The sequence below is a fragment of the Amblyomma maculatum genome, chromosome 3 (genome assembly GCF_055883805.1).
Source record: "Amblyomma maculatum isolate TAMU_Amacu chromosome 3, ASM5588380v1, whole genome shotgun sequence".
Classification (NCBI taxonomy): domain Eukaryota; kingdom Metazoa; phylum Arthropoda; class Arachnida; order Ixodida; family Ixodidae; genus Amblyomma; species Amblyomma maculatum.
Window position 1 is genome coordinate 98,237,519 of NC_139346.1, and position 27,529 is coordinate 98,265,047.

Genomic DNA, 27,529 nt, shown 5'->3' on the forward strand with positions numbered 1-27,529 from the left:
TGAAAACCTATCATCGAATTCGTCAGAGGCACTACTGGCGGGGAATGTACAATTTCGTACGGCGCTACATTCGCTCTTGTACCACCTGTCAACAACGCAAAATTTCTCGCCGCCCCGCTGGCCCTCTCCAGCCTTTACCGTCTCCAGCTCGTCCGTTTGATCGCTTTGGAATCGACCTTTATGGTCCGCTACCATGAAGTGCCGCTGGTAATCGTTGGGTCATCGTAGCCGTCGACCACCTGACCCGTTACGCCGAGACTGCTGCACTTCCCGCGGCGACAGCCCGAGAGGTAGCCCATTTGCTTCTGCACCACTTCATTCTTCGACACGGCGCCCCTCGCGAGCTACTGAGTTGATAGAGGTCGCGTCTTTCTTTCCGAAGTAGTCCAAGAGCTCCTGTCGTCTTGCAAATCCCTACATCGGGCTACAACTGCGTACCACCCGGAAACAAACGGCCTCACGGAGCGCTTTAACCGTACGCTTGGGGACATGCTCGCAATGTATGTTACATCTGAATCTGGAAGCTCCAACTAGGACCAGGTACTGCCATTCGTAACGTTCACGTACAGCACTGCCACCCAAGCAACAACTGGTTTCTCGCCCTTCTTTCTCTTATACGGCCGTGAACCACCTTGTACTCTGAGCACAATTTTGCCATACCATTCAGATGCCTCATAGTACAGTGCTTTGTCAGATATTGCAAAGAAGGCCGAGGAAAGCCGTCAGCTAGCTCGCACGTTTACCTCAAACACTCAAGGCTATCGAAAAGGTCAGCATGACAGCGATACCCCTGCTCCCACGTTCCTGGCCGACAGCTTCGTTTGGCTATGCGTTCCTGCTACCAACAAACTAGAAACCAAATACTACGGACCTTATCGCGTCTTGGAATGCACATCCCCTGTGAACTACGTCATCGAGCCAGTCACCTCTTCTTCCGACCACCGCCGTCGCGGCCGCGAGGTTGTCCACGTTAGCCGCCTCAAGCCATATTACAACCCTCTGGTCGTCTCTTCTCCCTGAGTCGCCAGGATGGCGACTTCTTCACCCCCAAGAAGGGGGCGGCGGCCCTCTCGAACCCGCGGAAGTAGCGAGGGACGTAACAGGACCTCAAGGAGCACAACGCACGACACTGATGTAGTGGCCGCGTCACGGTAAAAGCTTGTCCTCCCTGCTTGGAGGGAGCCTAACCGATTCTGCAGGCATTTTAAATAAAAGTTGTTCTCTCTCTCTCTCTCTTCACCGGGGGGAAATGTAAAGAAGACAAAGAACAGAAAACGCTGCGGCATCGCCATCACCATCGCTTGTCCCCGGCGCCCATCTCTCGCGCTGAAGCTGCGCCCTGCGGCTGGCAATTCGGCCCTGCTGTGCCAGAATTACTGGCAGCGCTAGACGTTCAAACCATCTATTAAATCCACATTTCTATATATATATATATATATATATATATATATATATATATATATATATATATATTTATATATATGCAATACGACCACAAAAGGCCCTACTGATCACAAAACAAAAAAGAATAATTTAAACAATAAAAACCTGAAGGGGAGAAGCAGCGCAATCGGCAAACCTAGGAGAGAACCCGACCAGAGGCGCTATCAAGTTTGTGTATCGCTGAACGTACGGTCCCACGCTGAATCGTAGCTGAGTAGCACTAACGAAAGTAAATTTGAAACAGCCAAGGATATAGATAAACTTTTGCAAGGAATTTAAATCAAGAGTTTTCGGAGGGAGGCGATACAGTGACAGGTCAGGAAAAAAATTCTCCAACATCTCCACTTAATTGCAGTATGAACCCATGGCTTAATGAGATCAACCGATCAATGAAGATAAATATTGAGGAGAGGAATCGTACACCTGAAATTTGGCAGCCACATCTCGCACTGACGTTAAAGGCAGTGTCCAGGATTCTATTCATAATTCAAATGCCGGAAGTCTTCAGATGATAAAAAGGCCGAATTTGAGGATTTCTTCCAAACAAATTATTTCAATCGCACCGCTATCCATAAAGAGACGCGTTTCTAGCCCAAACCCTCATCTTCCTCCTCATCGTTCTGCAACAGGGAGCTCTACCGTTGGGCACCACGAAAAGGTTCATTATGAAAACAAGTATTGTGTATGGGCCTTTACTTAAAGTTTTTTTTTTTTAAATGCAATTCCCAGAAAATTAGCTGTGCACCATAACTACATCCCGAGGTCAAGCTTTTGAAAATCACAGCCAAGCATGAGCGCTGCTAAATTTTCTTGGTGATTTTATGGCTGCTTTCTTCGCAATTGTAGGGAACCTATCGAGATGGTGCTTTCTGCACCAAATCATTTCATTGGTTTTATAAGACCGGAAAAATTGACGAGGCCACAAACGTTCAAAGACCTCATTCCTTGTTACTAATTTGCCAGTTTTTTCTATACTAACAAAGTGTAGCTGACGTCACATGCAATTTCGTCAAAATGAATTCACATAATCTCTCCTTTCCCTAACCTGTCACTTCAGCACTGCAGATGGGGTCATTGAGGCGCGGCTGTCGCTAGGCAGTATATTGAATATTTACAGTGGTTCGCTTTACCATATGAGGGCCTAACTGACTTGGATTTACAGGACTATATGCAGGGTTGAAATACAATGTAAACAAAATGAGGGGACCACAAATGTATCAGTTAAGTCCAATTCATTATGATAAGAGCAAAAAGTAAAACTGTCAAAAACCCCCTGCGCTGAACTTGGAAGAACAATAAAATGAGGGTTTTATAGACCCAGCAAGCTGTGTTTAGCATGCCGCAATTTTTAAACAGTGATTAATTTAGAATGTTTAAATACTGAATATACGTTTCGCAGTAACAATGGAACGCTATACTTACATTGAAGTGGTCACCATACTAAGCGCCAAGAAAATATGAAGTGCATGCATCTTTGGTCCTCTAATATGAAGGTGCAGTTACCTTAAATTTACACGAAAGTGTGAGAAGAAGCGGCATACTTTTCTATATTTATTTATATATCATCAGACATGGCAAGAAGAAAAAATAAATAAAAATGGAACTACTGTTGACAACTGAACCAATCTTCGTATAAATATTCTATTTGTTTTGTGAGTAACACAACAGCAATTTTCTTGGCATGCCAACGTGGAAGCTGTTGTATTTTGTGACCAAAACATAAAGGTTACGCTGAGGTTCAAGGCAGTCATTCCAAATGGGAAATGTATCCTTCATATACCCGGCCATGTTTACAGTGCCTTTCTTGCTTGAACAACATATAAATATTTACTGGAGGGCGAATCATGCATCACTTATATTCTGCGATTCTAAAAAGGGGCGTGTTGACCGCGTTGCCTTTCCTACATGTCAAAGGTATGAGAGATGTTTCTGGAATACGATGCATTGTTGGTGCCTGCTATACATTTCAAGTAGTTGCCTAGGCGTCAGGAAGGGATCTTTAGCATTTTTAGCTACTTTGGCGGAGACCCGCTCACAGCGTAGCCCACTTATGTGAAGTGCACTCTTATGATAGCGCTGGTACAATACTCACTTCTTCATAGCTCTGCAAATTATTCCTGCAATCTCCTAATAGCTTACTCTTATCCCTAATCGTTGGTCAAATTCAGTCACCGTCTTCTCCGCTGCAAAACTATGCCAAAAAATCATGCAATTTGTTTTGGAGAAAGGAGAAATATATTTCCCAGAAGAACAATGAGTAGTATTTTTATGGCAGGAAAAAAAAGTTGTACTCTAGTAGTATCTGCCGGAGAGGAGACAAACCAATAACATAATGAGATTCCTTCATTTGTTATAACGTTTCTTGAACTGGTGCTTACCATCTATGGTTACACAAAAGGGCTAACAGAGAACGATATTTATTATTAAATGACTACAGGATTCCTGATGAGGCGTTTTATATGCTATAAACACTGAAACACGAGAAAAAACGTGAAAACTGGAAGATTATGAAACTTCCTTTAATCAGACGTCATGTCAGTATGGTGAATATACTGCAGAGCGCGTGCATAAAAAGTATGTATGCAAGTAATACACGCGTAATTATTTTGTTTTTAAGGTGTTTATTGCAACGTCAGGGTGATATGCGATGCCTGAATACGAAGCGAACCAGCTGTCAGGAGTCAATGGGCTTCAGTGACACTTCGTCGATCTCTTCGACGTGTAGCGCGAGCTGGCCAGAATTATTACAGGATATTTGTTTACTGAGGTTGAACATTCTACCAAATGCAAGGCAACTCAAGTGCCGAGTATTAATCATGGTTTGCGTATCGGTGTCAAAAGGATAGCACATTCTTCATCAAGGGTGGCGTAAAAACATTTTTAGAACCTTGCCTGGAATAGCGTTGCCTTCCGCAAAATGTGTCCAAGAGAAGTGTCAATGATAGGATAAGCGAGAATTCATTTTTAAACTGTGACGCAGCCAGGGTTTGCGTAGTATTTAGAGTGATTTTATGCAAATGCACTTCAGATTTGAGCTGGACGCTGTTTGGCGTTGGAATGCAAATTGACGACAGGTACATCTATTCAATGCCGCTGATTTCAGCTGCAGGTGTCCAAAGAGAAAAGAAACCGGGTACAGCGCGTTTTTCTTTTCTGAAATACCAAACAACCTAAAGGCGCTTACCACTTTATTATACCATGCGTTATTTCTTGTATTTCTAACCCGCTGAATAAAACAATGTTCCACCGTGCTTGCACTAGTCTTTATCAGTTTAGACGATGTTGAACGCTGGTATATCTTATTTAAACAAACCTCGCACTACATTCTTTTGGTGAAATCTTCAGCGCATGTTGAAAAAATATATTTTTATTCCGCGAGATAAATAGTACTGCAGAAATTTCAGGTTTTCTTAAGCAATTGGCATCATACCCACAAAATATAATCTTACGTCTCTAACATTTTGAAAGTTTGTTGTCTTGAAACATATGTCGACACTCTCAAATATGACAGTGGTCCAAACTATAATTTAAGATTAAGATTTCTTATTATGCTTAATCGAATCTGAAAAAGAAGGCTAACAGGAAATAACACGACAGAGTACATGCATGTATGCCCATGCATGTACTAAAGCGGTAGCCTGAACATGTCGCGAAATTTCTTGTTAAACTTTTTCTGTTTCACTTTCATCGGGGGAGCTCCCGGCTGACTGGAGGGTGGCCCGAGTTGTTCCGGTGTGAACAATTTTCTGATAAATGATCGAATGCCTCACTATGGCGAACGTTTCGTGCAATGGAACATGGTCGTCGTTCTACTGACGCAGCAGCAACAGCATGCTTTGCGGCTAATATGTCGCCGGGTGATTTCGCCAAAGAAGCTGCTCGAAAATTTTTCCCAAAATACGATATACTGCCTCCTTCAGCTGTAAACTTTAATTTGGCAGGTATCCCTGCAGACGCATGAAAACTACCATCTGCTGCCGACGCAGATGGAATTGCGAACCCCTTTTCGATGTGCGAGCTGCTGGCTGCAATTGACGATGCGAAACGGAAAACAGCGCCCGGCCTGGACAAAATTCAGTATGAGGTTTACAAGAACCTCAGTACTGCTGCACTTCCTCAACTACTAGACACCATAAACAAAGTGTCGCTTGATGGTGTCGCACCCGAGAGCTGGAAAACCGCTGTCGTGATCCCTATTCCCAAACCTGGGAAGCCTCCAACGGACCTCGCCAACTTACGACCAATCTCCTTAACATCAACGCTTTGCAAGCTCGCAGAGAAAATGCTTGCCACACGACTTTCTTGGTGGCTTGAACAGCATGGTTTTTTTTCACCCTGCTCAAATTGGATTTCGTCCATACATAGGTACAGAGGACGGGTTGGCTGTCTTGGCATCACCAGTTCTGTCATCTACCCGCAGCCGCAATGTACGTACTATATTAGCAATGGATGTTGAAAAGGCATATGACAACATCAGTCATGCTGCAATCCTGAATGCCATTGACATGCTTCATCTCCCTCCGAGAGTACGCACTTTTGTCGCATCATTTTTGGACGGAAGAAAATTTGCAATACCCCTCAGCGGTGACACTGTTGGTTTATTCGTTTCACTACGTGGCGTGCCCCAGGGATCAGTATTGTCTCCGACGTTGTTCAATATTACTTTCATCCCATTGGCATGGCGCTTACATGATATCCCTGAAATCAAGTTTTTGCAGTACGCAGATGATATCACGGTATGGAGCACTCACCATATTCTTCTCACTCTAGAGGCCACCCTTCAGTCAGCATTAGACGTAACCTCTGATTACGCATCCTCCATTGGCCTTCAACTTTCTGTGTGTAAAACTTCATACACGTCAGTCGCCAACCGCTGGGGACGCCGTAAACTTGCCTCCAATCCAATTCGTCTCTCTCTATCAGGCACCCCAATACAAGAAAGTTCGAGCCTGAAAATTCTGGGCTTAACAATTCACCAATCAGGATCAGCGACTGCTTGGCTCTCTCAGGCAAAAAAGCAAGCACTTCAAAATAAGTTTAATAAGAAGAATTGCACCTAAAACGGGTGGCGCTGGCTCGTCTGATGCACGCCAGTTAGTGAGGGCGGTTCTGCAGCCCCGTATTGTTTATCAGGCCCAGTTCCAGGATCTTACAAGGGCACAATGGGATCGCCTTGAAGCCGTAAATCGAGAAGCTATGAGGACCATAACATGCCTTCCACGAATCACACCGGTCGTAGCGTTACAGGAGAATGCGCAGCTCAACACCATCGATGAACTGGTGCAGCAGCGCCGTGATGCTCGCAGACTCAAGGCCACTTCGTCACATTCCACGCAAGTACTGAGGGCGTATGCAACATCACACATTATTCTTCAGCCACCTGCGCCAGTTCTCCCTCCCTGGAAATTTATACAGTTAGGAGACAACAAGCCAACTGACATCCGCAGACCGACGTCTGTCAACTCTGCATCGTTGCTACGCCAGAGATTTGAAGAGCAAGATACTAACCTGCCTCAAGATTCCATAGTAGTGTACGTAGATGGAAGCCTGCAAGGCTGTGAAGCCAAAACGGCAATCCACTGTCCACGGAGACCTAGTCTGAATCAGACAACTACGTTTCAGCTTTCGGAACCACTTACATCTTTCTGCGCTGAGCTTGCGGCAGTTCAGGAGGCACTCTGCTCCGTGACTTCTATAACCATGCTCCCTACAGCCCACATTGTCATCCGCACTGACGCACTTCAAGCAGTACGTTTGCTCCGACGAGTCAGCCGCTGCCCTAAAATTTGCCAGGACATCCACCAGCTTGCGGCGCGCATCCCACAATCAATACGCATTGAGTGGGTCCCACAGGATCTGCTGCCTTCCCAAAGTCAAGCTGATTTTGCAACCCGCCTCGTGAACCAAGACGCATCAATCCTTGGCTTCTCGAAGTCGACGACGCTACCCTCCTTTTGTCAAGAAAGGAGCACCTCCGGCGCCGCACACGTGTACTTATCTCTCCGTGTGCGATATCCCTTCCCCGCGGTCTCACCCGTGCAGAGGAGGTTGCGCTTAGGAGGATTCGGGTCGGTGTTGCCCTTACACCAGCTGTAACTAGGACGTGGTCATACTTCCAACACTTATATCCTCGCCCAGGATGCCCGATCTGTAACAACGAAGATGTCGAGGCCGACATCCACCACTTGCTGTGGGACTGCCCAGCACTCAAGCCAACACGAATCCGGCACCTGAGAATAGCTGACCTTTCAGCAACCAATCCTGCCTCATACGTCACTTGGACGCAGTGACCTCATCATCGCTCACTTCTGGACTTCATAAAATCAGCCAACCTTTTTTCATTCATTTATTCATTTATTCATCCTTCATCTCATAACCTACTGATGCCCTGAGGCAATAAATATCGACTAAAAAAAGGGAGATCGAAAAATACTCTAAAATTATCGCCCCATTTCTTTAACATCTCAATGTTGCAAGCTCTTGGAGCACATTGTGGCAAATTGCATCAATGAATTCTTGGCAGAGAACAATGTGCTTACAGAGTTTCAGCATGGTTTCAGAAAGGGTTTCGACTGTAACACAACTGGTATCCGTAATTCATAATTTTGCGATATCCCTCGACAATAATGGAGAAATAGATGTAATATTTTTAGATTTCGCCAAAGCGTTTGATAAAGTGCCGCACGACAAATTAATATTTAAACTAAGAATGATTGGCATACCTGACATTTTTGTACACTGGATTGTTGCTTACCTCACTAAAAGAACGCAGTATGTTAAAATTGGCAAATGCAGCTCGGCCATTCTTCCAGTCACGTCAGGGGTGCCCCAAGGTAGTGTTCTGGGTCCCCTGTTATTCCTGATATATATTAATGACATCGTGAATGTTGTGAGTCCAAATGATCAAATCAGACTGTTTGCTGGTGATTGTATTTTGTATAAAGATGTAACAACTCCACATGATCACATTGTCCTTCAAAATGATTTAAGCAACATATTAAATTGGTGCAGTGAATGGGGGATGTTGATAAACGCTGACAAATCAGTATTCCTCCGTGTTACTCGTAAGAAATCCCCGCTTGTTTTCTCTTACTCCCTTGGTTCTTCACCACTGCGCAGTACTAACAGCTACAAATACCTGGGTGCTACCTTAAATTCTACTCTGTCTTGGAGCTTACATATCAACACTATCTGCTCCTCTGCCTTCCGCAAACTCTGTTTCTTAAGACATAAACTAAAAAATGCACCCTCTTCCGTAAATTTACTCTCTTACATCTCTTTCATTAGACCTAAGGTAGAGTATGCATGCATAGCATGGGATCCTCACACTAAGTCAGATATCAAGCACCTTGAGAAAATACAAAGAAAATCAGTTCGGTTTATATTTAATAAATTCGATAGGTTTGACTCACTCTCTCAAACAATGACAGATAATTCTTTTCCCACACTTGAATCCCGCTAGGCTAGAATCCCGCTAGGCTGAGGCTAGAATTCCTTTCTCTCCTGATAAATAACAAGCTTGCAATAAACCAGTCTCCTTATATATCTCCTGCATCAACACGCTATACGAGACATCATCATCCTGAGTCACTGACACCCTATTATGCTCGAACTAACACGTTTATGTTTTCCTTTTTCCCTCGCACAATATCAGATTGGAACACTAATTTACAGATGGCTATGCATTGCGATTAATATTGTATAATTTCTTATTACTTTTGTTGTTGTTCTTTGCTCTATTTTGTACTCAACTATGCCCCTCTGCTTGGACCCAAGGGTCTGCAGTATGTAATAAATAAATGAATAAAATAAATAAAAAGCATCATTCGGGCATTCATAGCGCAAGTTCTAATCAATTCGCCGCCATTACACAGTGGCGACGAGGCGATGAGGATAAAAGGGATCAGCAGCAGGCGGAACTGTTTTCTGGCTTCTTTTCGAGATATGATATGTTCACATGTTCCTGCCGAACTGCTTTCATGAGAACATTTACCATTTACATGCCGCGCTGCAAACGCGCCATGATATGATCTACGAAAAACTCGCTTGATGTATTCTTCGTGCGCGCTGCGTCGCTAGCACATTCTGCTGTTTTCGTCTGAGCATTACAAAAAGGGCAGATTTTAGACTTACGCACTTCTGCGCGCATTTCTGTGTCAAATAAATAAATAAATGGGAATTATAAGTTACGTACTATATATCTCTCCATTGCTTTCTCACTACACTGATCCGACGAACAGCAGTTTGAGTTCTTGAAATGTTGATTGATGGTCATGTGTTAACGAAATTTTAAAGAGACAACCTTCAGTTTCCAACTGGCGGCTGCTCTGCCTTCCGGCTGTTCTGCATATAGTTTCAAGCTTTCGCTTTATAGTTCTGCCTAGAAGTTGTAACTGTGCCTCTCCGAAAGCTTAACGCTAACAATCCTCACCTCATTACACCCTAAGCTGCAATTAAAGAACCAGCGTCTTACTAATCTTTTGAATTGTGTACATTCTCAAGATCCCTTTTCTAAGCACATGCGTTTCACCATGCGCAAATAAAATATCAAAATGAAACAGATCGGAGTCTAAGCGACGAGTGCATTTAGTGAGTAGAAATCGTCGGGCGAAACCAAGCCATTTGACAAGAACCATTAAATTCGCCAAGAAGGAAGACTTTTTTTGCACTCTGAGCCATATTGTTATGCTCGACGTAATACGTTTGAGGCCTACGGATGTGGTTACCCAGAACTAAAAGCAGCGCCAGAAGCCACTGGCTCGTATTGTAGCTCTCGCCCCTCCGCAAGCCGAGAATCAACCATAATTCTTTGGCACCTTGATCACGCATGATTTCTAGTGCAACAGCGCAACTGCATGAGGCCAGGGACAAGAATGAACGAGACACACCTTGGGCTAATAACGGATTTTTATCCAGCAAGCCGTTACTTTTAAATGCGCCAGGGAGCTGCAAAAAGAAAGAATCACAACACATATCCTTTTGTGCAAGCACAATATAATACAATAAGGTGAACTAAGTATGCACAAGCTGATGTTCTTCAAGGTCGCTACAGAAGGGGTGGTTACACACCTCTCACCGAACTTCACGATGTCAAAAGCCTCGATAATTCTTATCTATGAGTTTATCTACAAATCGGCTGTTTTCATACAGTGGTTCGGAAGACAAATCACGGCATTAAACTCCGAAGTGGCAGACGGCCTTTTTTACATTGTTTTTGTGCAGCTACAGCCTCACAAAAATACCTGCCAAAGCAAATTATCGAGGCATCTGTGATTGCGAAGTCAATGATGTCTAAGCATTCCTTCTGCCGCTACCTTGAAGATAGAAGATGAATTTTGCATACGTAATTCACCTCATGGTATCAGAAATCTGCATGCTCAGAGGGATGTCTGTTACAGTTATTTATGTTTTCTCTATTTTTTTAGAGCCGTTGACACCTTTATAACCACTGGCTTCCTGAATAAACTTGCTTTGTTAGTCAGCGCTGTGTCTTATTCTTTCTCCTATGTCATCGTGTGTTATGCTGTTGCACTAGAAATCAGACTCAACATTGCCAAGAACATGTCGCAACGATATACATTAAACCACATTGCGACCTCTCTAGATAAACTGAAGCGAACATTCACAGCAGCTACTTGAGTTTATGCTCAGGGCTAGCGGTGCAATAAATTTGCATGTTATGAAACCAAGGAACAAGAGCACTGCGGCGAACCTTTCTATTATTTATATGCTACTGCTGAGAGCTACCGGCACACCCTTATTCCGGTTCCACATATGTGTGAAAAAATTCCGTTATTAGTGGAACTTCCACTTATATAACCGGAACTTTTTAACACGTATTTGGATTCAGATACGAGTGCAGGCTACCTTATCATTCTGCTTCCACCTTGCATACCTAACTTGTGTCCTTTGTTTATTTACTGTCAGTGCCTCTAAAAGTTTTCTGCATCTTTGCCTAAATATTTCCCGATCAATGCTGAATACCTGAATTGCTTAAACAATATCGATTCCCAATAAAACGTGAGAAGCATCGCGTATATATTTTCTTTGCCTAAATATTCCCCGATCAATGCTGAATCACTTAATTGCTTAAACAATAGTGATTCCCATTAAAACGTGAGAAGCATCACGTATATATGTTAAGATTGTTTTTTTTCTCTCATTTGTTGAGGACAAGACCTTGCAATGCTGACATGTCTCATATTTTCACTTTCACAGCATGCTATAAATATCACCACAATATGACAAAATAATACTTATAGCTCAATTGTAAATTCCGTTAAATAGTTTTATTTAGCAAGAAAAATTGTGAATGCAATAACCTTACTAAGAGGGGTGACATGAAAATGTATATATATGATTTGATGACAACTAAAAATAGTTAACTTACATTGGTCTGTGTGTATATATGGTAAAATGTGTGTATCTAACGACCCTCCTTAGTTCCTGAAGAAAGAGCGTAGTATGTATAAATGAACTGTCAAATATTTTTTTTCCAAAAGGCACAAAGGAGCGGAAAAAAGCAGAGGGAAGTGCCGTGAACGTGTGGCTTGACAGGTCATTAGCAGCTATAGGCGTAGACTTCAGCAAATTGTTGCTTCAATATATTTTTATAAAGCGAAAAAATAAGAATACATGGTGTTCATCAATCAATACAATCGCGGAAATAATCGAGGCAATAAAGCAATGTTTTTAAGCATCTTCAGAACACAATGCATTTATAGATCAAGTTCCTTTACCAAAGGTGCAAATGGAGAATTATACCTATGAATTATAAAGAATTAAGTAAGAGTAGGAAATATTTGTGTACACATCTAGAGGGACATATTGAATCTGTGGATGGGTTTTTTAATGAACATTCAGTTATAGTAGAAGATATGTCAGAGTGTTTATTTTGCATAGGTTGAGCTGCATGTTGGAGGAACTTTCTATCGTACCGTGTTTGGATAGTTTAGATTGCATAATTGAGATGAAATTCTGCAATTCCTATGAAAGCTAAACTCTGTCGTTCTTAACCTGTACGGAACTTCCGACAAACTTTTCTAACCATATACATTGTTTACTAGAACAAAGTATTTTATACAAAAATGGGCAAAATCAGTGCGGTGTACTGATTTTTTCCAAAGAATTGTAATTTGTTAATCCAGCTTTTTAATATTCAATGTGCGTATTTCAGCTGGTCATCCCAGACCTAAATGGGAGTAGTTTACGAGAGACAAAGCTAGCATTATAAATATTATTTTAGGTCTTTCCAATAGATCTTAGCGACAGCAACTTATATTCAGGGTATTCAACTACATCGACCTATCAGACTGGTTTTTGATCTTTTCATTGTAAAACTGAACAAAAATATACCCTAGTATCTTAACGCTGTTAACCATAATAATGGTTGTAATCTAAATTTTATTTTCCTGTGTAACAAAATTTGCTTGCATTTTGTTCTGAACAAGACTGGTACTGTTTCGCTGCCATAAATGTTTTATTTATTGCAAGACATGCACGAGTCTTATTTACATAAACATTTTGGCGTGAAGAATTCCTGAACTTGACATACTTATAATACTAGCGACACAGCGGTTGTTGTCGGCGTATATAAAGAACTTACAGGATCTGAGGGAATCTACCTTCATTATGTATAAATTGTAAAAGACAGCACCCAAAATGCTTCTCAGGAGAGCTCCTGAGGTTATTTATTTTCCGCGCAAAGTTAACTAATTGACGTGAAAATCATCATCATCAGCTGTGCTATACTCATTGCAGGGTGAAGACGTCTCCTCGTTTCTCCAATTATCCCGGTCCTGTGCTAGCGGCATTCACTCGACTCATGTGGAATTCTTAACATTATCTGTCCACCTAACTTTCTGCCACCCCTAGCTGCTACGCTTTTCTCTCCGTGGAATTCAATTTCTTACCCTAGGCGTCCGTCGGTTCCCTTGTCTTCGCAATGCATGCCCTGCCGATGTCGTCATTGTTTTCTTGTTTCCCACTAGAAAATCATCTGGAGTTATTTCTCTAAGTCGCTCTTCCCGATTGCTATCTCTTAACGTTAAATAACCATTCTGCGTACAATAGCCGGTTGCGGTGTCCTTAAGTCGAATCTTTTTATTTAGCCTTTACGTTTCAGCCCCATATGTGAGTACAGGTAAGGTCTAACTGGTATTACTGTACTCTTGAGCAATACAGCGATACGGTCAGTTGCTAGTCGTAATCGGCGAGTACATGCAAAATGCGCTGCATTTCAATTGTGTTCTCTTAGTTATTTCCATTTCTTCATCTGGGATCTACGGTAACTACCCCTTCTAAGTAGATATATCCGTTTACGTCTTCCAGTGGTTCGGTAGCTATTCCAAACTGCTGTTCTTTCCAGGTGTTGATCATAGTCTTTGTTTTATGTATATTGATTATCTGGCCTAACGTTTTGCTTCTTGTGTCTACGTGTGATCAATCATTCTTTATAAGAGCGAGTTGGCATGCTAGTTGGTTTTGCATGGTAATGGAGCAGTGCAAGAGATGGGACACAGTAACACGAGGAGGCATGAACACAAGGCGCTTTGTGTTTGTGCTTCCTCGCGACTGCGTCAGGTCCCTTGCACTGTTCCATCACGAAGCATTTTTTTAAATTCATCTCCTGCGTTACTAAGAAGGCAATGGCATCAGAGAATCGCATATTACTGAATTATTCTCCATCCACCGCTATCCCAATCCAAGTGTCTGATTACTTGCTCTAGAAATCTGCGAATAGAACAGGGAAGATTCTGTCTCCTTGCCTAACTCCTTTCTTTATGTGAATTTCGTTGCGTTTTTTTACGCAGAACTATGTTTGCTGTGCAGCCAGACATCATCTAGTACTTTTAAAGTCGCCACGTCTACACCCTCATTTCGCAATGCGTGCATGACTGCCGATGTTTCTAATGAATCAAATGATTTTTTGTAATAAATAAATGCAATGTATAAGGCCTGGTTTTATTCCGAGCATTTTCCTATGACCTGGCTGATGGTAAGGACATGGTCGATAGGATTGATTTGGGTATGATCGACTTGAACGTACTGAAAACTATTTGATATGTGGGTCTTGAACAATGCGAAAACAAGCCCACGCAAACCATAATGATTCTGTTTTTACAGAAAAACTGTTCATATATATCATCAAATACCCAAGTCAAAGAAAGGGCCTATAACAACGTGGGTGTCTTCCAACTGATTTAAACTATGTTGCTTTTGGTTCAAAAACGCTAGCTCTGCAGATCGGCGCTCTTTAAATCCCTTTTTTTTTTGAAATATTGATTATATGTTTTGAGACATAAGTGTGATATTCGATTTCAGATAATGATCTCGGGATTTTAAGAAGCAAGGATTGACACATGCCGCACAGGTTCGGTACCCGGTGCCGCCGGCTGCACACAGGTTTCCAATGGGTACAAGATTTCCCCCGACCTCGTACTCGGCTCTTCTGGATTGAAATGATTGGTAAAAGGACCATGGTACAAAAATGCTGGTTCAATAAAGGCTACATAATGGGTTTTTTGCCGCGCGAGGCGAACTTATTTCTGTCCGATGGAAGCACGAATCACTGTCCCATAGACGTAACTATTTGAGATATATAACCCTTTCCCAAATATTTTACACAAAAAAGCAGAACACTAGGCCGGAGGAAAGCTTGTGCCCATTGAAAACGGGTGGGTACCCTTCCGACTAGGGATAGAACCTCGTACATCCCGAATGCGAGCCGGAAGATCTACCACAAGACCACCGCTTCCCAAGGGTAATCTGCACTTATGGCTTTTATATGTAAAGTTATCAATAACCGACCGCATTTTTGTAGAAAATATTTGTAGAATTACAAAAATATGAAAAAAACCGCTGGAGTGGGGCTGACTATTTTTCTAACGTAATTTATATGTTTACTGATAAGCTGTCAGGATCAACGCAATAAAATTATTGAAACTCAAAAAAGCCAAAGCTATATTCATCTCAAAAAACACTGTACAACTATTTTGACGCACTGTATGTTTCTTAAATGTGTCATGTCTTGTATCAAATCTTCGCAAATGAAGCAATAATTGAAAAAATGTACTATTTGTATTATTCATTTAAAGCTAGTTTTAAATTATTTAAGTGCGTTTCATTTTCCCGGTCCTGCTAAATTGTTCCATAGATATTTTGTGCGCTTTGCGCAAGAATCGCTTATGTTCTGATAGGGCATGTCTCTTGCTTTCTTTAATATCTGAGGTAATGCATGGCGGAATCTTTTCAAATGAAATATTTGCTCAGACGTTTCTTTCTTGTCATTCTCCTTCAGTAATTCCTTGTCACCTAAAATTTTCGAAAGAACTTGGTGTCTGCCCGCTTTTGGAAGACAAACTTATTTTGGTACACAGAAATAAACTGATAAAACATTATAAGGTGCACTGGCATCTGTTGCCTGGATGACTTCGTTCGAGCAGATGCACACGCACTCTTGGTAAAAAATTAATTAATTGGTGTAATTGAGTGATAAACGATATACACTTTGGTGCGGAGGTTTGCTTGCGTTTTCGGTTTTTGTACTGTACAATACAAAAATGATACTAATGGGTTATTTGAGAAAACAAGCCTTAGAAGGATAGGAACATAATTGCTAATTACTAAGTCCTGAATTGTTTAGGATGATATCGCTACCCACCTGAAAGAAACAATGTGATTTGTGCACCCATTCAATGTCAAAACATTTTGAAAATCTGTTTCCTTCTAAAATTGCTGCTCATATCAGCGATAAATCACTGAAAACCATACTGAAATATCGTGTATCAATTTCATACCAGATTCGGTACACCGGTTTGTTGTACATGGCTAAACCGGCATGAAAACGCGCGGAGCTCTGATTTCGGCAATAGTTTCTGGGGAGAAACCTGACGCCAGGGTGGAAAAATTACGCAGAGTTATAAAATAACAAAACTAGATGTGAAAAATGACAACAAAATAAAAAACAAAATGTCATCTTGAATAGGGTGGGATTCGAACTTCGGTCTTGAATCTGCACAGATAGGCAATTTAACCACTAATGTTTTCTTTTTACCGTCTTTGGCATGGGGCCGGTACAAAACGTGCTTGATAGGAGTGTTTGTGCGCCCAACAATCAAGCACTCCAACCCATTATGGCTGGTCAGGAAGTACTCGATGCGCTTTTCTGAACCGTATAACACTTTAAATAAAGTCCTCACATACAGATCGTACTTCGGTATCGGTGTTGTTGTAGTGCATCCTCATTTTCCAGCGAGCGTGGTGGCCCAGGACGCATAATAGGATCAAATTAAATGTCATCTATTTTCACACGTAAGACCCCAATGACATCGCTATTTAAAAAATTATTTCTTTAATATCATTTGAAGGATATAGCAGAACGAAATCGCCTCCCGAAAATTCACACGCGCCTGCTCTAGGAGGAAGAGGAGGAAATGACCTCATATAACGCACTATTAAGCACCAAGAATGTCACAGGTTTTTGAGCTAGTCCGATGCTAACCAAGCCAGCCTCGTTGGGGGAAGAGGGTGTGGAAAGTAAGATCACTGGATTGCAACAGGGCAGGACGTCATACAGCGTTCTAAGCTTCCATAGTGCTCGGAACAATTCGGGCATGCAGGGGAATGTCTGATTCGGTAAACGTATAATAATGCGTATTTGCGTGGTAGTAAGGAATTTATCAGGAAAGGAAAGGGAAGTGTACAAAGAGTTTCCCTAATGTTGTCAATATGAATATTGATTTCTTTTTTGGAGTGAAGAGTAGTGTCCCACCTGGGTGGATGAGGCCAGGTAATCCAGGCGCCAGATGCTGAAGTTCGCGGGAGAAGCGGTGCACGACCTCATTGCTTGGGATTCCAGTTTGACCAGGAATCCACCTCAGTGTGAGAGTGTTGGGACGTAGTTTGGTGAGAGGTCTGTATAGATCCTCCTGCAGGTCTTCAGGGATGCGACCAGTGGGAATGGTGCATATAGCTTGTATTGAATCAGTGAATGTGGTATATCCTAAATGGTTAGGGGTGGTTTTGCGAGGTATTGTGTACTGGAGACTATTGACAGGGTCTCGAAAGTCGCTGTAGGAGGAGGATCTATATAAGGACCGAGTGACAGTCGTTGTGACGTCGGGTCGTGATGCATCTGTGCAGACGATTGCGGAACTAGTAGGATGAACATGATTAGAAACGCAAGCGTCTGCCTGGGTTTTTGTCGGGGGCAAAATGTTTTTTTGATCGGGGTTACTCTGAGGTTATCTGGAGCTGGGAAGCAGGGATTATGGTAAGGAGGTCAAGAGGTTTGAGTGCAACTTGGTGAAGTATCCAATTTCCTTCTTTGGTGCCAGAAAGTCGTGCCATTTGCCAATCTGGATGTTGCTGTAGGAGGTCTCCCAGGAGCAAGAGCAGCCCTGTAAGTATAGGCGCTCCGTGGACGTATGTACAAGACCATTAAGGGCAGCATTTTACACTAACTGAGCGCAACCTCAATCTGATGTATTTGACGGCAGCTTAGATTAAGGTACAGAAGTGTATATAGCATTTCCCTGAGTGCTAATGCTTGGACAAGCTTTCTGACTTGAACCTCGCGTAGCCTGGCGTGCTTATCGACAATAAGTTGATTGCACATTCTAACGGTTGTAGAAACATTGGCCTGGTTAATTGACTCATGGACATGGACTCATGGAAGTTCAAGGGTCCGGAAAGGCGATACGCGGGAGATTAAGTGACCTGCCAATGTGAGATTCTTTTGATGCTTATGCTGATGCTGATAGCGAGTTTTTGATATCAGCCAAAATTTTGATTTTCAGGTGCAGCAAATAGCCCTACTTTGTCAAGATAACTAGCGACTGCATTGATACCTTGCTGTATGGTTTCCAGTACCGCTCAAGGAGGTCCAGACGGGCACCAAAAAGATCGTCTGCATACAATGTATGTTTTAAATTTGGGATAGATGTTAGAATACGAAATAGGGGAGCCATTTTAAGCATAAAAGGGCTGTCATATATTGCACTTACACTTTGTTTTTTTTTAGCAAAATACAGCAATGTTATCTGTATAAGCTAAGACAGACATGTGGAGGATGAAACGTGCCACCAGGAATGTGTTCCCTTTTGAGGTGTCTCACAGACGACCTTATGTACAGTCTTTTAGCGAGGTCTCAATTTACAATGATCCTCGCTGTGCAGTTAGAATATGTCCTAACGCGATCCGCTATTAAGCAGCCGACATTGAAATGGTGTACAATGCCAAAGAAAACTTCGGGTTTTACGCGATCAAAATTTTTCGCAAGATCTAGTGTATCATCGCCACGTTTTTCTCCCAGCACGTCACAGCATCGTAATATATTCTTCGCTACATGTAAGTTAGTAGCGATGAAAGGCCCTTGAACCACAATTTGGATGTCCCCACCAGTATGGTAATGAAACTGTGCATTCTTCTGGCCAGAACCTTCATAAATATTTTGTAGTCTACATTTTTTAGACTTACGGGACGATAAAAGCTTACCAATAGACGTGTTTCAGGTTCCTCAGATTTTAGTACCAGTACTATGCGCGACGTTGCAAACGAAAATGAAACTCGTTTTTGTTCCTAGGCTTCGACCACTACCTTAAAAAGAATCGGGACTGAAATAGTCTCAAATATTTTGTAAAAGGTTGCTCCTAGACCATCGGGGCCAAGTGCTTTACCTTGATTCAGCATCTATTTATTGCTTGTTCTATGCGTAGCTCAGATATCAGTTGTTTCAGAGTAATTTCAGCTGCTTTGATCTTTAGCAATACGGTAGGAAATCAGCATAAAGCCATGGTGTGCTTTTTTCGCGCGTCCCAGCAGCTCTTTGTAGTAAATGGTGATGCCTCAGTTAACCGCCGTGCCACTTCTGTATGACCGTTTTTTCAGCAATGTATTTATAACACAATTTTAGCATAGACAAAACAGCTATATACATCCTTTACAAAGCAAGCAGTCCGCAGTCCAACAGTTGTAATTTAAATATACAAAGCCACACAACTAAAACCCGTCTTAACTACACTAAAACGACGGCAAATAAAAACACGTATAATGGCAGCAAGTCCGGTTTATAGTCACTATCTTCATAAGTGTGCGCCACCTGGCTTAAATGAGTACTGGGGGAAACGCGAGGTTCTGCTTTCTGGTCCAACATGCGCGTTTTCTACAGGCTGTTCAGTCCAAGGAAGAAAATCATGTCAGAGGGTTCCTGGTCATGTTTGGTGGCAATTATTTAACGCACACTTCCAGAATTCAAGTCTTTCTTCACTGTTCTTTGAAAAACATCTGAAAATAACCTACTACTACTATTAGTCTTAGAGTTGTACCTTACAGTTGCAATGATTATAGTCTTCTATATGTATCGAACTTTGGTCTTTCGTACTTTGTATGTTTTTCTCGCGTACTGAAGTTGTAGTCCAAATTAATCTATTGCCCTTTAAGCACCCTGAATCTTTCTTGCCTATCGCGAGGGGATCAGTAATCTCCCGCAGTTTTTTAATGAGTTGATTTCTTGCAAGCAGACCTCGGAATATTTTAATTTACTAGTTCTACTGCTTTGCCATCGCCTTCGAAGGCATGTAGATTTTGCTGCCTAAAGAGTTATGAAGTATTCGTTGAAACTGTTCCTATTCTCGCACTAGTGGACACTGGCGCTGCCGTGTCCGTCATTAGTGTTTTTCGCTGCGAAATTCGGAAGGTCACAACGCCGCGTTATGACTTTTCGCTTCGTAAAGCCGCTCCCATTGCATCAACTGCTCGGTCGCGTCCACAGTATGAATTTATATACAAGTCCTTGCGTATATCATTGACTTCGTGGTGCTGTGTAACTGCTCCCAGGACGATCATCCTCGGCTAGCTACCTCATCCGCTTAGCTCAAAGGACATTAGCTTCTTGTGCCCTTGTTTAAGTTGTGCTTTTGCCCCTGTGTAATGTCTCCTTGAGCCACACGCCTCTGTGCCCTATTAAACTCCTCGTAGCTGATAACATCGACACTTGACAGCAGGTCTGAGTGACGAGGTACTCATTCAGCGCCTACTGTGCATAATTTAGAATAACCTTCTAACAAGTTCTAAAAACTAATGCAGCCCTTATCGGGCTCACCTTTGATTCCCGCTCCACGCTCCCTTCCTTATCTTCCTATTTAAGGAAATGTACACGTGTCCTAATTCTCGGTGAACGCGGCTTCTTCCGAATAACATAAGTGGTTTTTGGGAGACATCACTTAGACAGATCTTGGTTAATGCATCGCTAATTCTGTTGGTCACAAGTCGATGGGCTCTTAACCACTCATTTTGCCCGCAAACTGTCCAACGTGTTCTAAACGGGCTGTTGAACTTGGATTTCATCACATAATGTGGCTTTAACAGAGACAAGAGTATGAAGGGGACAAATTCTAGAGGGTATGAAATGGTGCCAATATAGGAAGATTTCCCTTAGTGAGTGGCAGAAAACAAGAAGAGCAGAAACCTTCTCTACTAGCAGCCAGAAGATAAAGTACACAATCTCATATAATATGTATACCTTATGTCATGTTTTGAGAAATAAATTATATCGTTTTTTATCAATACTGTTTCTGTATTTGTACTACTTTATGATTAGTGTAGACTCATTAAGCGAATTAAAGTGAATCCGCATCTTCATTTCTTGAAAAACGCCTACAGAAACACTCAGTTTCTTCGAAATAAAGACAGGTTATTTTTGATGCAGGAGGCACGTGAACATTTATCTTGGAATAAAATAAAAGCAGAAATATTTGGTGAAAAAACGTTTTCTGCCGCATTTATATTTGCCAACGCACAGATTTATCGTCGCTGAGATTCCTTTATTTTTCACCTATACGCTGGCTGCTTTGTATAGCTGTACTCGCAGTAGAAAACAATACATGTCAAACACCGTCTTTAGATAAGAAGGTCGCTCCTATTTTTAGATAATATCATCTTCCTCACCCACATCACTGGATATGTTGAAATTAAGTTATATGAATGATGGGGAAAGCACAAGACACAGAGTTTACTCTTATCATCGTTGTAGAGATCAGGTAGGTAAGGATTAATGGCCTTCTCAACCATGCTTCTTTGCTAAAAAAAAATGTTCACCAGTAACTTATCCGTGCAAACTTGATTTTAGGCACGTGGTTTCTTGCAAATGAAGCTTTTATTTACCACTCTGGTTTACATATACATTTTCAATGAGTCTCGAAAAGATTTTTTTTAAATGGACCGCCAAGTTAACACAATAGAAACAACAAAATAGGCGAGTATGGTCACCTTATGCCGCATACGGTAGAGGCATTTTTAAATGTATGAAGGTATATCGTGGCTTTGTGCACCGCTAACACTCGCGATATGTCATCACATAAGGGTCAACGTCGGCAGGTAAAAGCGGCCAGTAATACTTCTATATTTTGTGCAACATATTCGCAAGCCCGAGATGCAACGCAATTTGCTTATTTTAGAACACCTGCTAAAATTCTTTTCTCGGGTTTTTGAGCACAACAAGAAGTGGCGTCTCCTTGTTGGGTCGCGCGTTTATCGGGGGTAGATCATTGCATTGTTTAACGCAAGTGACAACAAATGACGCCTGAGTACAGCTGGAGCAGAAACCGCCTTGAATTTCAGGCAATCGGCTGTCTTTCAAAACAAGGTCCGAGAGCCGCTGCTTTGCAATATTCAGTTCAGTTCAGGCGTTCAGTCGTGTCCGACTCTTCGTGACCCTATGGACCATGTCACGCCACGCTTTCCGGTCTCTCACTATCTTCTTAACATCACATAGCTTCATCTGCAATGCCTCGAGAATGCCATCTAACCATCGCGTTCGCTGCCTACCCCTTCTCCGGCGACCCTCAATTTTTCCAAACGTCAAATCATTCTCCAGCGACTCCTCTCTTCTCATCAGATGACCAATATAGCTGAGCTTTAACTTTAGAATTTGACCCTCCAATGAGCAGTCAGGGTTTATGGTCGACAATATCGACTGATTTGATCTTCTGACAGTCCAAGGAACTCTTAAGAGTCTTCGCCAGCACCACAATTCAAACGCGTCAATTCTTCGGCGGTCAGCCTTTTTCACAGTCCAACTCTCGCATCCATACATCACAACTGGAAAGACCATAGCACGGGTTATACGGATCTTGGTTGGCAGACTAATGTCTCTGCTCTTTACTAGGCGGTAAAGGCTAACCATTGCTTTCTTTCCCAGAAGCAGGCGTCTCCTAATTTCATGGCTGCAGTCTCCTTCCGAGGTAATCTTGGCGCCCAAGAACAGAAAATCTGTCACAGCTTCCACTTCTTGTCCATTGATGCTCCAGGACTTGATAGGGCAAGACGCCATGATCTTCGTCTTTTTAATGTTCAGTTTAAGCGCAAACTTCTCACTCTCTTCTTGTACGCGCATCAAAAGTCTCTTGAGTTCCACTTCACTTTCTGCCATTAAAGTGGTATCATCCGCATATCTAAGGTTGTTGATACTTTTTCCAGCAATCTTCACTCCAGCTGAAGACTCGTCCAGACCAGCCTTTCTCATGATGCACTCTGCATATAGGTTAAATAGGCAGGGCGACAGTATGCAACCTTGCCTCACCCCTTTCTCAATCGGAAACCAATCAGTAAGACCATGCCCAGTTCTGACTGTGGCTTCTTGCCCTTCATAAAGGTTCCTGTGGAGACAGATGAGGTGAATTAGAACTCCCATCTCTTGGAGAGCTTGCCACAATCTGCTGTGATCTACGCAGTCAAACGCTTTCGCATAATCAATAAAGCAGAAGTAAATGGGTTTCTGGAACTCTCTTGCTTTTTCCATGATCCAGCGAAGGTTGGCAATTTGGTCTCTAGTTCCTCTGCCCTTGCGAAACCCAGCTTGCACGTCCGGAAGCTCCCGATCCACATACTGCTGCAGCCTACCTTGCAGGATTTTTAACATCACCTTGCTAGCATGCGAAATAAGCGCGATCGTGCGGTAGTTGAACAATCTTTGGCACTGCCTTTCTTTGGAATGGGGATGTAAACTGACCTCCTCCAATCCTGTGGCCACTGCAGGGTTGTCCAAATCTTTTGACATAATGTGTGCAGTGTGTTAACAGCGTCGTGGTTGAGGTTTTGAAGCAACTCAGCTGGAATACCATCAATTCCGCTAGCTTTGTTCTTAGCAAGGCTGGCTAAGGCCCATTCAACTTCCCCAGGTAGCACTGAATGTGGGGCCCCAGTGGGTCCGATGTAGGCAAGTGGGGCTGGGGCAACCATCATAAAACCTGCATCGGTCCCCGATGGGGCAAATGTGGGCAAGCCCCATTTGGGCTTGCCCCTGCTCCGCCTGCATGGGTCCCATAGCGCCGTTTCTTGGGCTAATGCAGAGCACATTCCTGCATCCAGACCACAAGGGTCCCTTGCCGGATATTTGAGGGCAATCCAACCTAAATGTGGGCTTTTTGTGGGAAAGCCCTCATAGATCCGAAGTGAGGCCGCCCCCATTAAATCTTTGTGGGACCAACATCGGCCGTAGTGGGGCAAGAAAACGGACATACCCACATGCTGCCCAAATCGGCCCCTTGTAGGTTACTTGAGGGCAGGTGAAATATGAATAAGGGCTCAATTTGGGCAAGTCCTCGTGAAGCCCAAATGAGGCAGCCTTAGCTAAACCGCTTTAGGTCCCACATAGGCTGTAATGGGGCTGGAAGGCGGGCGTGCCCGCATGGTGCCAAAATGGGTCCTTTGTGGGGGCTTTGAAGGCCCGTGCAACAGCAGGTGGGCTCTAGGTTCAAAAACAACGTCCAGCCCAATTGGGGCTGCCCACATAAAACTGCTTTATATCCCACATGGGCCGTAATAGGGCTGGAAGGCGGGAGGGCCCGCATGATACCAAAATTGGTCCCTTGTGGGGAATTTGAAGGCACGTGCAATAGCAAGTGGGCTTTAGGTTCAAAACCAACACCCAGCCCAATTGGGGCTGCCCACACAAAACCGCTGTAGGTCCCACATCGGCCGTAATGGGGCTAGAAGGCGTGCGTGCAATTGCGTGCAATTGTTTCCAACTTTTATTTGCATTAGATGTTGCCCTAAATTACTGTTATAGATGATTTGTATAACAGTTGTGGCCACGTTTAGTTGATTAGAAATTTACATGGCTTTAGTTCTCGCGCTCGTGCAAATTGCGCTACATATACTAAAACAAACAGATTGCTAACTGCTGCCTCTTATGTGGTTGCTTTGGACAGCCTGCAACTCGCAGTACAATATTACTGTTCAGAACACACATCTCCATAGCCTGAACAAGATGTACATGAAGTCATTTCGGCTAGATGAATGTTAAGAATTATTGTAAAATTTAATATTGTGGCTGTTTAGAAAGTGCAGACATGTATAAAGTAATTACTTAATTATGTGCACAAATATTGATTGGGAAAACTTGGACTAGGGCTTTCCATCAATTTCCTACGTCGGACCCCTATGAGAATAATGTGGGCAAGCCCAAGTGCGGCTAGCGCTATAGAACCCGCATTGGTCCTATGTCATTTTCTGAGGGGCTAACTGAAATAAAAAAAAATGTTCCTCCAAAGCGGCTGCCCAAATCGGTCCAAAGTAGGACCATCGCGGGGAGTTGGCGGGATGTTCCCTTTTAACAATGCCGAAAAAATGTGGGCAGCCCCGCTAGGGCTGCCTGCATCGGCCCCTAGTGGGGCCAATTGGGGCTTTGTCGACAGCCCTCTTCGGGCCTACGTCGGCCCCTCTTGCAGCACCCGCATTGAGCCCACCGGGGCTGTCCTGCATTGCCTACATCGGGCCCACCGGGGCCCACCCTTCATAGCCCACTTTGTGCTACCTGGGTCACTCTTCAGGATGCCCGGCTCGAGATCAGTAATCACAACCGTCCTCTGTTGGGTTTGCACATCCAGGTCCTTCTTGTACAGTTCTTCTGTGTATTCCTGCCACCTCTTCTTTATCTCTGAGGCTTCAGTGAGGTCCTTGCCTCGTTTGTCCTTTATCACGCCCAGCTTAGCACAGAAGCTTCCTTTGATATCTTTGATTGTCTTATACAGAGCTCTTGTGTTCCTTAATTGGCTGTTGTCCTCAACTGCTTGACACTGTATGTTCAGGAAGGCATTCTTATCTCTCCTTGCTATTTTCTGAAAATCCGCATTGAGAACCTTGTATCGTTCTCTTTCCCCCATTTGCCATCCTCCTTTCCTCAGCTATTTGCAAAGCCTCTTCAGATAACCAGTTTGCTTTTTTGCATTTCTTTTGCTTAGGAACTACCTTAGTAGCAACTTCTTGTATTATATCACGAACATCAGTCCACATCTCTTCGGGCTCTTTGTCTTCTAGATCTAATTCTTGAAATCGATTCCTCACTTCCACCGCATATTCTAATGGAATCTGATCCAGATCATACCTGAAAGGCCTTCTAGTTTTCTGCGTTTTCCTCAATCGAAGCTTAATTTTGGCAACAAGAAGTTGATGATCGGTGCCACAATCGTCCCCAGGCCTTGTTTTTACTGCTTGTATAGCGCTTCTCCATCTCTGGCGGCAAATAATATAATCGATCTGATTCCTGTACAGACCGTCCGGTGAAATCCATGTGTACAGGCGCCTCTTGTGCTGTTGAAAATGAGTATTCGCTATGGTCAGGTTGTTTTCTTGACAGAACTCTACTAGCCTCTGCCCAGCTTCATTTGGCTTACCAAGATCGAACATGCCTGTAATTCCGGATATTTCATCACTCCCGACCTTAGCATTCCAGTCTCCTATGAGAAAAACGACGTCTGATGATGGGGTGCGGTCTAAAAGGCATTGTAGGTCCGCATAAAATCTCTCAACGTCAGCTTCTTCAGCAGCAGTGGTCGGTGCATAGACTTGGATAACTGTTATGTTGAAAGGGTGACCTTGGATCCGAAGTGAAATCATTCGGTCGTTTTTTGGGGTTGTACCCTAGCACTGCTTTGCCAATTCTTCTGTTTACTATGAGAGCGACCCCATTCCTTCTCTTGGATTCGTGCCCACAATAAAAGACATAATGGTCGCCGGAGTTAAATTCTCCCATTCCGGTCCACTTGAGCTCGCTGATACCCAAGATATCAATGTTCAATCTGTCCATTTCTCGCTTGACGATATCCAGTTTACCTTGCGTCATAGATCTTACATTACATGTCGCTACGTGCTATATCTCCTTGCAACATCGGACTTTCCGGTCGCTTCCCGACACATCCACAACTGAGCGTCCTTTTGGCTTTAGCCCAGCCGCTTCATTCGTCCTGGAGCTACTAGGAATCGCCCTTTGTTCATCCCCAGTAACATGTGGGACGCCTTCCAACCTGGAGGGCTCATCTTCCGGCGCCATATCATTAATGGTATTGTGACTGGCCATAGGGTTTTCTTGGCAGGAAATACTGGAGTGGGTTGCCATTACCTTCTCCAGTTGCAATATTGCTGGCGTCTTATTTCGGGGCACTGAAAACGGGGGCTAGTGACAAGCAGTCTGCATCCAAGTGCTATATGTAATAGTTTTTGACCAAAGTGATGGAATTCTAAAGACGAAAGCTCCATCTGTCATGGCCACCGGAGGGTTTCTTTCAATTTGGCAAGCCAGCAGAGCGCATGCTGATTGCGAACTTGTAGGAACAGGCGCGGTTTCGACGTGGCCCAGATAATATCGAGACACTTGTTCCCAGTCCTCGAATCATTGTTGTCGGCTTTTGAGAGGGTCCTCTTAGCATAAGCGATGCCTTCGTTTTCCTCTTAGGCACTCCTCTGAATAAGGACAGCGGCTAGGATCAAGCTGCGTTTTCATCAATATGCCCGAGGAGAGGAGAAGGCTGTACGTGGCGCTTAAGTTCCTGGAAGGCGTCCAATTGTGGCAATTCCCGTTCACATAGAGCGTCGGTCTTGTGTGTCTTGAAATTCCGGTATTTTAATTACAGCGAATATGAAAATATTCATTCATTCGGTTGGCAACTTCAAATCACGCTGAAGGCCTCCCCTGAAATGTGTTTTAACGCGACCAGGAGGTAAGGTGCGACATTTTTCTTTTGCGATATGCTCGAGGAGCGCCAAGTACCGCACCGACTAAATGGTGGCCTCAAACAAAAATGTGATG